The following is a 12,106-nucleotide window of genomic DNA, read 5'->3' as shown; positions in this document are numbered from 1 at the left end:
ACTCTGGAATTCACTCCCTAACCCTCTCTACCTCTCTCTCCTCCTTTAAGACACTCCTTAAAACCTACCTGACCAATTTTTCATCACCTGCCCTAATATTTCCTTATGTGGCTTGGTGCCAATTTCTGTTTGATAAACGTTCCTGTGATGCACCTTGAAATGTTTTACTGCATTAAAGGCGCTATATAAATGCAAATTGTTGTTGTGCAGGGGGTCAATCTTATCCACGGTTCAGTTCAACAGTGACCACCGGATGATATATAAGCATTTCCTCCGAAATGCTTACAATTGAAAATAAACAAACCAACAATACATCCACTGTCAATGCTCAAGCCATCAACAGGCTCAAAGCAGCAGTCACCACAAGAACTACAGATCATCTATGACCAGATTGAATGGCGACCGGACTCAAAGGGCTAAATGGCCTACGCTCTTTCTTGAGATAACCAAGGATTGGACAAGACTGTCGGAGAGTAAAATAACTATTTGAAATATTTTTGGATTCATATTCCACCAAAGGACTGCATGAACCAGATGCCTACTAAAAAGAACTTGCATTTATATAGCAACTTTGACAACCTCAGAGCATCCCAGAGTGCTTTACAGCCAAAGTACTTTGGAAGTGTAGTCACTATTGCAATGTAGGAAACTATATCAAAAAACAGCCACCATCCCAAGCTAGGTCACCAAGTAAAACGGTTTTCAAAAATATATTTAATAAAACTTTGTCGCCAAACACCTTATTTTCTTAGGTCTTCAGTATGTTACCATGTTGAAGGACATGCAAAACAGCATTGCAGGAAGATGCAGAGGAACATACACCTTTGAAGTGTAGTCACTGTTGCAATGTAGGAAACGTGCCAGCTAATTTGCACACGGCAAACTCAGGCAGAAGTAAAAGATCTCACTTCAGGGGAGTTATCCTTGGCATCCTGGCCAATATTTAACCCTCAATCAACATCCCTTAAATAAAAAAATCAAGACTATCCAATCATTATCACTTTGTTGTTTGTGGGAGCTTGCTGTGAGCAAATTGGCTGCTGCATTTCCTACATTACAACAATAACTACAATTCAAAAGGTACTTCTGTAAAGCGCTTTGGGGTGTCCTTGGGTCATGAAAGGTGTTGCAGAGATGCAAGTCCTTTTTTTTAAATAAAGTGGGTCAGCACACTGGGAAATCAGAAGTGGTCATTTGGGGAATAAACAGCCACAGTGGAGACTTTGAGATGATCAATCTTACTCATTTCAGGGCAACCAACACAAGGCAAAGCACATTTTGTAAAAAGGTACCAAGACAAACAAAACCAACCAACTAAAGTACAAGTTAGCTAAGACACATTTCTATGGCACTGTCCATCATTCCATCCCCACCACCCCTTCTCTCCCAAGGAGAAGCAATCCATATGTTTGTGATTAAGATGCTTCACTGGGTTTCCTATTGCTTTCTCATTCCCTTTACAAGCCTTTCTACAGAGTTATGCATTCTGAAATCTCGATTAACTACACCGGAGAAGCAGATTGTTTGGGTGGGGGTGGGGGGGGAAGAAAAACTTAGCACAGCATTTCAAACAGTAACCATCTGTTCGTCACAATAATTCAAACAGGCACTGGCTTCTTCTCAGGTTTCCTCAGACATCTAGCAAGGAGCTCGAATCCAAGCTGTGCTCGGACAGGAACGCAGCAGCAGCAGCAGCAGCAGCAGCCAGTCACAGTTCCACATGTTCATCGTCAGCCAAGAAAATGCGGATTTTTCCAGCTGCCAGTTCACTGCATTCCAATCAGGCCCACAGCTTCAGAGACAGAGAGAGAAGTAATACAAGTCACCAGAGTGGGGTGATGGGGGTTGTGTCTTTAACACTTAACATGTGATCCAACCCGCTGTGTTAAATTAGAGGAGCTTTCAAGGGGAAAATAAGTGATATTACAAGTTGATCACCCCCAACTTAATAAACTAGCAACGGCAGTCACAAAAAACTTGGGCCAATTAGAGGCATGCTGATAAAGAGTATTTAGCATCTATCTATTTACCATATGAAGGTGGGGGAAAGCCATCTCCAGGTTGTCTTTAATCGCGGCAGGTATTTTTCCATACTGGCTTTACTGGAAAGACAACTACTCCAGAAAACCACATGGCTTCAGCGACAGGCAGCCCTGCCAACTTACGAAACTGTTTTATTGTTGTCTGGCCCGATGAGACATCAGGAATAACACAGGGTCGTAGTATTGGTTATGGTGCAAGCGTGCATTTTACTTCTCATATTGCTGTTTTATAGATGCAGACAGTAGTACTTAGGAAAGTGCTCACACAATTAATCCTTCTGTGATATCCTGAGCACAGCCTACATTTAACTAATAAGCACAATACAGTCCTGTGACTCACCACAAAACAAGTTCTCTTGGCTCACTTCATCTAGTCAGATGATCAACACCTTTTAAGGCTAACAAATGCAATTCATCATATGATGGAAAAACTTCATTCAATAACATCAGTCGCTTCTAGTCTTTACTTTTCTTGAAGTAATCATTATGACAAATTTTCAGGAAAGCCCATTACTTTGAATTTTACAGCACAGAAACAGGCTATTTGGCCCAACTGGTCCTTGCTAGTGTTTATGCTCCACACGAGCCTCCTCCCATCCTACTTCATCTAACCCGATCTGTATATCCTTCTATTCCTTTCGCCCACATGTGTTAATCCAGCTTCCCATTAAATGTATCGACACCTCAACTACTCCAGGTGGTAGCGAGTTCCATTATCCCACCATTCTCTACGTAAAAAAATTTCTCCTGAATTCTTCCGTGGACAATCTTAAATTTATGGCCCCTGTGCATTGCACTATGGGCAGATTTTAACTCATTCAAAACCCAGCCACTTACACGAGTTACCCATTTCTCCAAGTGTAATTGCTTGATCTCTGCCTTGCTATCAGGTGGCGATGCTGAGCAAAGGCTGGGCCCCTTGCAACAAGGAGGGGCGACGAGTTGGAGTGGATCTTTTGACAAACCGATACAGAGCAACACTGGCAAAGGTTTGTGTACGGATTAGCTAACCAGTGTCTCTAGTCCCCGAAGGAATAGCGAGTTACGTGGGAGAACATGAAGGGGAATAAAAAGTCAAATAAAATAACTATACTCCTCTGTTGGGCAATTTTGCAATCTGGGAGCTCATACCCATATTGGGGAACTCTGGGCGCAATCCCAACATTGCTTAAAAGCTGCTTTTCTTAATGTCTTCCAGTCTGATTAAATAAAGACTTACATTTCTACAGCACCTTTCCTGACCACAAGCACATTACAGCCAATAAAGTACTTCTGAAATGTGGCAACCAATTATGCACAGCAAGCTCCCACAAATATCAATGGGATAATGACCGGACAATCTGTTTTAGATATGTTGCTTGGGGGTTAAAAATTGGTAGGACATGGGAGAAACTCCCCTACTCTTCTTTGATAAAAGTGCCATGGAATCTTTAGGTCCACCTGTGAGGCAGACAGTTTAAAGTCTCATCCAAAAGGCAGCACCTCCAACAGTGCAGCACTCCCTCAATACTGCAGTGGAGTGTCAGCCTAGCATTAGTCCTCATGTCACTAGAGTGGGACTTGAATCCACAACTTTCTACCTCAGAGGTGAGAGTGCTACAAAGCTCAGCAATCAGAAACATTAACTCCACTCCTCTCTCCACAGATGCCTAACCTAACCAACCATTTCCAGTATTTTCTCTCTTTAGTTCAGATTTCCAGAGTAGTTTGCTTTTGTTCAACAAGGGAGTCGTTTCCCTGCCCAGAAATGGGGAGAAGAAAGGGTAAATCCAGAGTGTCAACACTGCCGAAAATAACATAACTGAGGGCAGAGAGTGAAACCAGTGCCACTAATTGTAGGGTTACAATGGCATTACACCTTTCAGTCTGCAGACTTTTCTTAAACTCACTCATTGACATTTTACAATACACTTGAAAATTCTGTCGCAGTTAACATGCTTGGTGAAAGCACCTTTCTTCATATTGTTTTCCATCACTGTGCATAGGCCAAATTTAAAAAAATACAGCATGGAACATCAAAGGTATCCCATCCCATCTCATGAGAGAAGATCAAAGAAACTTGGAAATGAATTCTGAAGCTTCTCTTCACAAATGGAAGAACTACAATATTTCCCATTGTGTGTTTTTGCTTGTGCAAGAGGCGATTTTAAAAAAAATAAACATAATTAAACTTCAATTTTATGTTTACTCGGTTTGGCGAGGATTGCTACAAACATGGCATCGACTTAATGTTCAACATTCAAGCAAGCAAGCTGACTCTCCCCTGTCTCCAGAAGTATAATGTACATTGGGTTTGTCTGGTCTTTGTTTAGTACATCAGAGTGCTTAATGTAAATGACTCGCCCAGCGACTCAATGTATTTTGACCCTGTGAGGGGGAAAAAAGCCACTTTTAAAGTTACACTTCTGTGCACTTGGCTAAAAATAGTACTATTGCTAAAATACAACCCCCTACCCACCCCCGCTCAGTATGGCAGGTTTGCAGCAGCAGTTAAAAGAGAGACTGACGGTGGAGGGAGCAGTTGTGATACTCACAAGTGCGGAATAGTTCTCATATCGAGTTCCACGTGTCAGAACCTGATCTAATCATGTCCAAAAAATATCAAACATATGCTGCATGATGCAAATCATTGCCCACTTGCAACCTTTTGATGTCAGTGTCTGAGTGTACAGTTCTATGGGAGGATAGCACTCGTTAGTTTTGCAGGTGAGAAGCAGGCTTATGCAGTGCATGTTATATATTACACACTAGGTTTGATCCTTCTTAGATCTTTAGGCTCGATCTTGTTTTTGGTAAAATAATAGTCCTTCAGAGCTCACTCCAAACCTTTAGGGCATTCAGAAATGACATCAATGATATCGCGTGTGTTCACATACAGATCAGATATCAGTTTGTTCTGAAATCTCCTTGAAGGGATGACTTTTACCCTATGACCTGGCAGCTGGAGTCTCAAGTGACAACTGCAGCCTTGATTAGTACCTCGAGATTGTCAGTCTCTCTTCCCCACTTCTGCACTCTACCTTGCTTTGCCCATCAAGCCCACAGACAAAGGGTGGGGATTAGGAACACATTTAACGGGATACTGTAGCCTAATATGCTAACAAAGGTTGTAAGTAGACCTTTACAAACTACCAAGAGCAACTTACATTTATATGGTGCGTGATACAAAGAGATAACTTGGTATCCTTTACAGGTAAGTACAGATGAAGCTAGGGTTGAGGGGGGGAGGGTTTTAAAAAAGATCTGAACAGGGGCTTTACCCACAAGATGTCAAGCCAACATCTGACTACTGCCAAAGAAGTAAATGGGATGTTAGGTTACGCAAAGTGTTAAGCAGTTATTCTGCTGCGATATCGAATGTTGGGCAGGCCTTATCAGTAGGGTTACCAACTCTCCAGGATTCCCCTGGAGTCTTCAGGAATTAAAGACTCATCTCCAATACACTGACTTGAGCAACACCCAGGGGAAATGTCATCGGGAGCGGACTAAGAACATTTTTTTTTAAGTTCTTTGAACACTCTCTTTATTAATTATACCAGAAAAAGGCTGCTTGACTGACAGTCAAAAATCATCTAATCAGGGATCGGACTCTGTTCACTTTCGGCTTGGCCGTTGATGGTGGGGTACTGGAAGGATGGACGAGTCAGGTGACCCATGGCAGGATTGTGGGGGTAGGGCAGTTGGAAGCAGGAGGTCATATGATGATGCCTCCAGGCTTATGTCCAATCAGAGTTGACAATCTATACATTAGGTGCCTTGTTTGTAGTTCTGGTAACCTAACTGCAGGAAAGATGCAGCCAAGTAGAAGATGCAGAGCAGTGATGCCAGGTTGAGACTAACGAATAAAGCATATAAGGATAACTTAGGGAATTGGGACTGCTCTCCTTGAAGAGAAGATATAAGACACAAGAGCAGGTCTAGGCCATACAGCCCTTCGGGCCTGTTCCACCATTCAATATAAATATAGTATTGCTTGAATTTTAATCAGAGAACTACAGAGGTTTAAACTGAACAACAATGAAGAAAGAACTTACATTTCTATAGCACCTTTCTTGACCGCAAGACATCCCAAAGCGCTTTGCAGCCAATGGTGCACTTTTGAAGTGACTGTTGCAATATAGAAAACAAGAGAGATAAGCATCAAACTAAGGTTATCAAATGCTCGGAGAAAGACAAAGGTTCCTGTGCTGTTCAGCATAGGTTTGGTAGAGGGTAGAGGGGAGGTTATCATGGAGTGCCGCAGACCAGAGTTGAATGTCAGAATACATCTAAAAATAAGAGATTTTCCAGTGTGGCTGCGTACCCTCAGTCTGCATGCGTGATCGGTAAAGCTGTCAAAATGAGGAACACGGGCAATTCTTAATTGGACCTTTTAATGCTAAACATGGAACAATAAAATTTTGCTTTTCAAAGTGTCAGCTAATAATCAGATTCTGATCAATTAGCAGCCACAGATTACAAATAACATTACTTACGTCATTCATTTATCATCGCTGGTTCAAAATCCTGGAACTCCCTCCCGAACAGCACTGTGGATGTACCTACCTCTCACAGACTGCAGCGATTCAACAAGGCAGCTCACCACCACCTTCTCAAAGGCAATTAAATGCTGGCCTAACCAGCAGCATCCACATCCCATGAATGAATAAAAAAACTTCATTTTTTAACTGTATAGACTTTCAGTGAGACATATTAAACTGCCTGCTTGTATTTGCAGGAAAGAAATGCAGGGCTATGGAGAAAGAGCAAACGTATGAACATACGTAATTACGAATTAGGAGCAGGAGTAGGCCACTCAGCCCTTCGAGCCCACTCCGCCATTTAATAAGTTCATGGCTAAACTGATTATTCCACATTTCCACCTACCCCTGATAAGCTTCCACCCCCTTTCTTATCAAGAATCTATCTACCTCTGCCTTAAAAATATTCAAAGACTCTGCTTCCACTGCCTTTCGAGGAAGAGAATTCCAAAGGCTCATGATCCTCCAACAGAAAGAATTTCTCTTCAACGCTGTCTTAAATGGGGCGACCCCTTATTTTTAAACAATGACACCTAGTTCAATATTCTACCACAAGGGGAAACATCCTTTCCACATCCACCCCATCAAGACCCCTCAGGATCTTATATGTTTCAATCAAGTTGCCTCTTACTCCAAATTCCAGCGGATACAAGCCTAGCCTGTCCAATCTTTCCTCATAAGATAGCCCGCCCATTCCAGGTATCAGTCTCGTAAACTTTCTCTGTACTGCCTCCAACACATTTACATCCTTCCTTAAATAAGAAGACCAGTACGGTACACAGTACTCCAGGTGTGGTCTCACCAATGCCGTGTATAGCTGAAGCATAACCTCCCTACTTTTGTATTCAATTCCACTCGCGATAAACAATAACATTCTATTAGCTTCCTAATTACGTGCTGTAACTGCATACTAACCTTTTGCGATTCATGCACTAGGACACCCGGATCCCTCTGCATCTCAGAGCTCATCTCTCACCATTCAGATAATATGTTTCTTTTTTATTCTTCCTGCCAAAGTAGACAATTTCACACTTTCCCACATTATACTCCATTTGCCAGGTCTTTGTCCACTCACTTAACCTATCTATATCCCTTTATAGCCCCCTTTTGTCCTCTTCACAAGTTACTTTCCTACCTATCTTTGAGTCATCAGCAAACTTAGCAACCATACCTTCGGTCCCTTCATCTAAGTCATTTATATAAATTGTAAAAAAAGTTGAGACCCCAGCACAGATCCCTGTGGCACACCACTCATTACAGCTTGCCAACCAGAAAATGACCCATTTATGCCGACTCTCTGTTTCCTGTTAGCTAGCCAATCTTCTATCCATGCCAATATGTTACCCCCCACACCACGAGCTTTTATTTTCTGCAATAATCTTTGATGTCACACCTTATCAAATGCCTTCTGGAAATCTAAGTACAATACATCCACCTGTTCCCCTTTATCCACAGCACACGTAACTCCATCAAAGAACTCCAATAAATTGGTTAAACATGATTTCCCTTTCACAAATACATGTTGACTCTGCTTGATTACCTTGAATTTTTCTAAATGCCCTGCTATAACGTCTTTAATAATAGCTTCTAACGTTTTCCCTGAGACAGATGTTAAGCTAACTGGCCTGTAGTTTCCTGCTTTCTGTCTCCCTCCCTTTTTGCATAAAGGAGTTACATTCGTTATTTTCCAATCTAATGGAACCTTTCCCGAATCTAGGGAATTTTGGAAAATTAAAACTAACGCATCAACTATCTCACTAGCCACTTCTTTTAATACCCTAGGATGAAGTCCATCAGGACCCGGGGACTTGTCAGCCCACAGCCCCAACAATTTGTTCAGTACCACTTCCCTGGTGATTGTAATTTTCCTGAGTTCCTCCCTCCCTTGCATTGGGATGTTACTTGTATCCTCGGTAGTGAAGACTGATGCAAAATATCTATTCAATTCATCTGCCATCTCCTTATTATCCATTATTAATTCCCCAGACTTACTTTCTATAGGACCAATGCTCACTTTGTTAACTCTTTTCTTTTTTAAATATCTATACTGTACTATCTGTCTTTATATTACTAGCTAGAGGGGGCAGTGGGACTCTTTGGATAGTTCTTTCAAAGAGCTGGCACAGGAACAATGGGCTGAATGGCCTCCTTCTGTGCTGCATGAATTCTATTATAATTTGGACGCATGTTTTTACCATTAGTCTCCAACTTAAAAAGCATTTGCGTACAAGAGGATCGAACCTCCGCTGTGCAATTAGAATTATATAGTGTTGAAACATTGTCTGACTTCATGAGTAAGCTCATTGCTCTTATAAAACATTTTACAGCTGCTTTGTACCACATTAAAATTAAACAATGCGAAGCAAATATGACACATTTTAAGAAAACAACCATGATTTTTAACTTTAAAAATAGGAAATAAAAATATGACTATAATTGGCCACTTAAACTGTTAATCAGTATAAGGTCTCCTTCTTCCAGCATATGACAGGCAAAATGTCAACCAAATTTATCTGGTTGTAATATTTATAACCAGTCTGGCGTCAAAACTATTCAATGGTGCAATAATAAAATAACACCACCAGGGGGAAAGTAGCACCATAGTCAGATTAAACAGCTCCTTCCCAAATTAACATCTCGGAAGTATTCAAGTGCTTATCATAGACACTGAGTAAAGACTATGATTTGTTCCTTGTAGAGACTAAAACTCCACTCAATGCTGCTATTCATGAATTATTAAATCAGCCCACTTGTTAGCGATAAGTCACCTCCCCAAAAGCCCTCATGTCAGACGCAGCTCAGTGGGTAGTGCACTTACCTCTAAGTCAAATGGTTGTGGGTACAAGTTACCACTCTAGAGTCCTGAATGCAAGAATCTAGGCTGACATCCCCACTGCAGTACTGAGAGAATGCTACACTGTCTGGAGGCGCTGTCTTTAGAATGAGATGTTAAACCAAGGCTCTCCCCAGTGTCCTGGCCAATATTTATCCCTTAACCAAAATCACTACAACAGATTATCTGGTTATTTATCTAATTTCTTGGGATCTTGCTGTGCACCAATTTGCTGCTGCCTTTCCTATATTACAACAGTGATTATACTTCAAAAAGTATAAACTGGACATAAAGCACTTTGGGACCTGAGGTCATGAAAGGCACTCTATAAATGCAAGTTCTTTCCTTTGCACCAAGCATCTGCTCTAAACTAATTGTCAAGCGTTTCTTACTATTTGCAGCATACTTATTTTTTAACGCTAATAACTGCTCATAGCTTGACCATTGTAGAGATGGGCGGAGGGGGTCACAGAGAACATGAAGTTACACAACGCTGGGGGAGGGGGGGGGGGGGGGGGTTAATTTTTAAGCCCGCTTTGTTCAACACAAATCAGGCAGGTAAGACAGTGGTGGAGTGGTAATCTGAACTAGTAATCCAGAGCCCCAGGCTAATGCCCTGGGGACATGGGTTCAAATCTCACCATTGGGATTGGAAGCTAGTCTCAGTAATGGTGCCATGAAGCTATCAGCAATTGTTGTAAAAACCCACCTGGTTCACTAATGTTCTTGAGGGAAGGAAACCTACTGTCCTTACCTGGTGTGGCCTACATGTGACTCCAGACCTGCAGCAATGTGGTTGATTCTGAAATGGGCTAGCCGCTTACTCAGCTGTCAAGAGCAATTAAGGATGGGCAACATATGCTGGCCTCACCAGTGATTCCCACATCCCATGAAAGAATAAAAAAAGGTGGCCAATTAAAAGGGCCAAGGTTACTTACCCATTAGAATTTCACCCAGATCCTGCCAGTCAATGGGTGCTAGTGGAAAAGTCGGGTTCTGATTTGCCTGTGCTAACTAATGACATTATTGGTCCCCAACAGCCTGTTGTCACCGGAGATAAGGGCCCACATGCAGAGGACTGGGAAGCTACGGAGGGCCTCCGGGTATCTTCATTACATCCTTTGTAGTGCCAAGAGGAACAGAAGTGTTCCCACAAGAAACAGTTAGACCTCCACTGCTCCTGACACCCTGCTTCTCTGCTGCACGACACACCCACTCTGTCCCCCTGCCATTGAAACATCGTTCTCCATACTTAGGCGTGTGCTCCCGAACAACCAAGTACTGCCGGATTTTCCAGAGGTAGGGAGCAGCCACAGCTGGCAGTAAACTAACCAAAACCACCATAATCCACCAGCAGTTAAAAGCCCCCTCCCCTACCCCTTCCCCCGCCCCCATTCCCTACAGGAATGGAACTGGGATGAGTATTCCCGCACTCTTGTTCTATACTGAAAGGCCAAAATTCAGTGGAAATTATTTTTAAACTCTCAACAGGGCCTGAATTTAACATCTGAGTTATGGTGGTCAATATTACTAATGGCTGTGATGGTAACCAATGCTTTGTTTATAGTGGAAATGGCAGCTGGATCAACAAAATCCGATGGTTTGGTTTCCAGCTCCTGCCAAAATCATCAAGAACTTGGAGAAACCAGGTGGGTGGGTGCTGATAAAGTCAAACTGGTGACTTTACATTGGCGTTGGTACATGTCGGCACATGCACAGCTTCCTCTGTGAAAATTTAACCCTTTTTTAAGTTCCCGTTTAGAACTAAGGCAAAGGTTAAGGCCCCCAAAACACACCCCCTCCTCCCCCCTCACTCCTCCCCAACACACCCCGACCAAAAAAGCTGCAGGAGCGACGTCAACCTAGAAGTATCAAGCTGAGAAATTTCCCACACCCACCCTGAATCCTCCCTGGTCACAGATATTTTTCTGTTTCTCTCATTACTGTGGTAGGGAGTGACTATTGGCAGTTTCAACTGTTGGAACAAGAGATGGACATTCAGATCTGCCTTTCAATTTGGAACCTTCTAACCCACCAGCAAAAAAAAAGCACCACTCAAAACCTGACAGAACAGCAGAGTTTCAAGGTGAATATGAGAATACCATAAGACTGTGGGTTCTGAGCTTGACTAGCTGAATGTGTTTCAGCTGTGGCTCTGTTGGTAACACTTGCCTTCGAGTCCGAAGGTTGTGGGTTTAAGCACCACTCCGGTGACTTGACAAAATCTAGGCTCCCTCAGTGAAATACTGATGGAGTGCTGCACTGTTGGAGGTGCCATCTTTCAGACGAGGCAATAACCCAAGACACTGTCTACCCTCGGTGGCAGTTATAGAAGGTCGCATGGCACTATTCAAAGAAGAACAGGATAATTCTTCTGGTGTTCTGGCCAAAACTTATCCCTCAACCAACATTGCTATAGCAAATTATCTATTCATTATCCCATTGCTGTTTGTAGCACCTTGCAATTGGCAAATTGAAGGTCCCAGGCTTGAGTCAGATGAGCAGATCTGAGCCAGGATACTGCTACAGACATTACAGTTGGTCTCAATACTTTGGATCAGGGAGGTGAAAAATTGCTAGGGCTCTTGCTACCCATCTGCTGGCTGAGATCCACAGCAATGTGATAAATGAACAGATAATCTCTTACAGGTATATATGATTAGACTCAATGTGGAGTACTGTGTTTAATTCTGGGCACTGCACTTCGGGTA

The 12,106-nt window shown here is 42.5% G+C and overlaps 1 protein-coding gene across 9 annotated transcripts in view; it reads right to left on the bottom strand.

Moving 5' to 3' along the window:
- bmpr1ba (bone morphogenetic protein receptor, type IBa) overlaps positions 1-12,106 on the bottom strand; it is a 471,306-nt gene that overhangs the window by 364,329 nt on the left and 94,871 nt on the right. For 6 of the 9 annotated variants that reach the window (XM_068046063.1, XM_068046079.1, XM_068046051.1 and 3 more), the window contains one exon: positions 6,077-6,149. The exons of the other annotated variants lie outside the window; for them this stretch is intronic. The gene's annotated coding sequence lies outside the window, so the exon portion shown is untranslated. The remainder of the gene's footprint in view (positions 1-6,076; positions 6,150-12,106) is intronic. 9 annotated transcript variants of the gene reach the window in all.

The sequence above is a fragment of the Heterodontus francisci genome, chromosome 1, assembly GCF_036365525.1.
Source record: "Heterodontus francisci isolate sHetFra1 chromosome 1, sHetFra1.hap1, whole genome shotgun sequence".
In the NCBI taxonomy this organism is placed as follows: domain Eukaryota; kingdom Metazoa; phylum Chordata; class Chondrichthyes; order Heterodontiformes; family Heterodontidae; genus Heterodontus; species Heterodontus francisci.
This window is presented reverse-complemented; position numbering and strand designations above follow the sequence as displayed.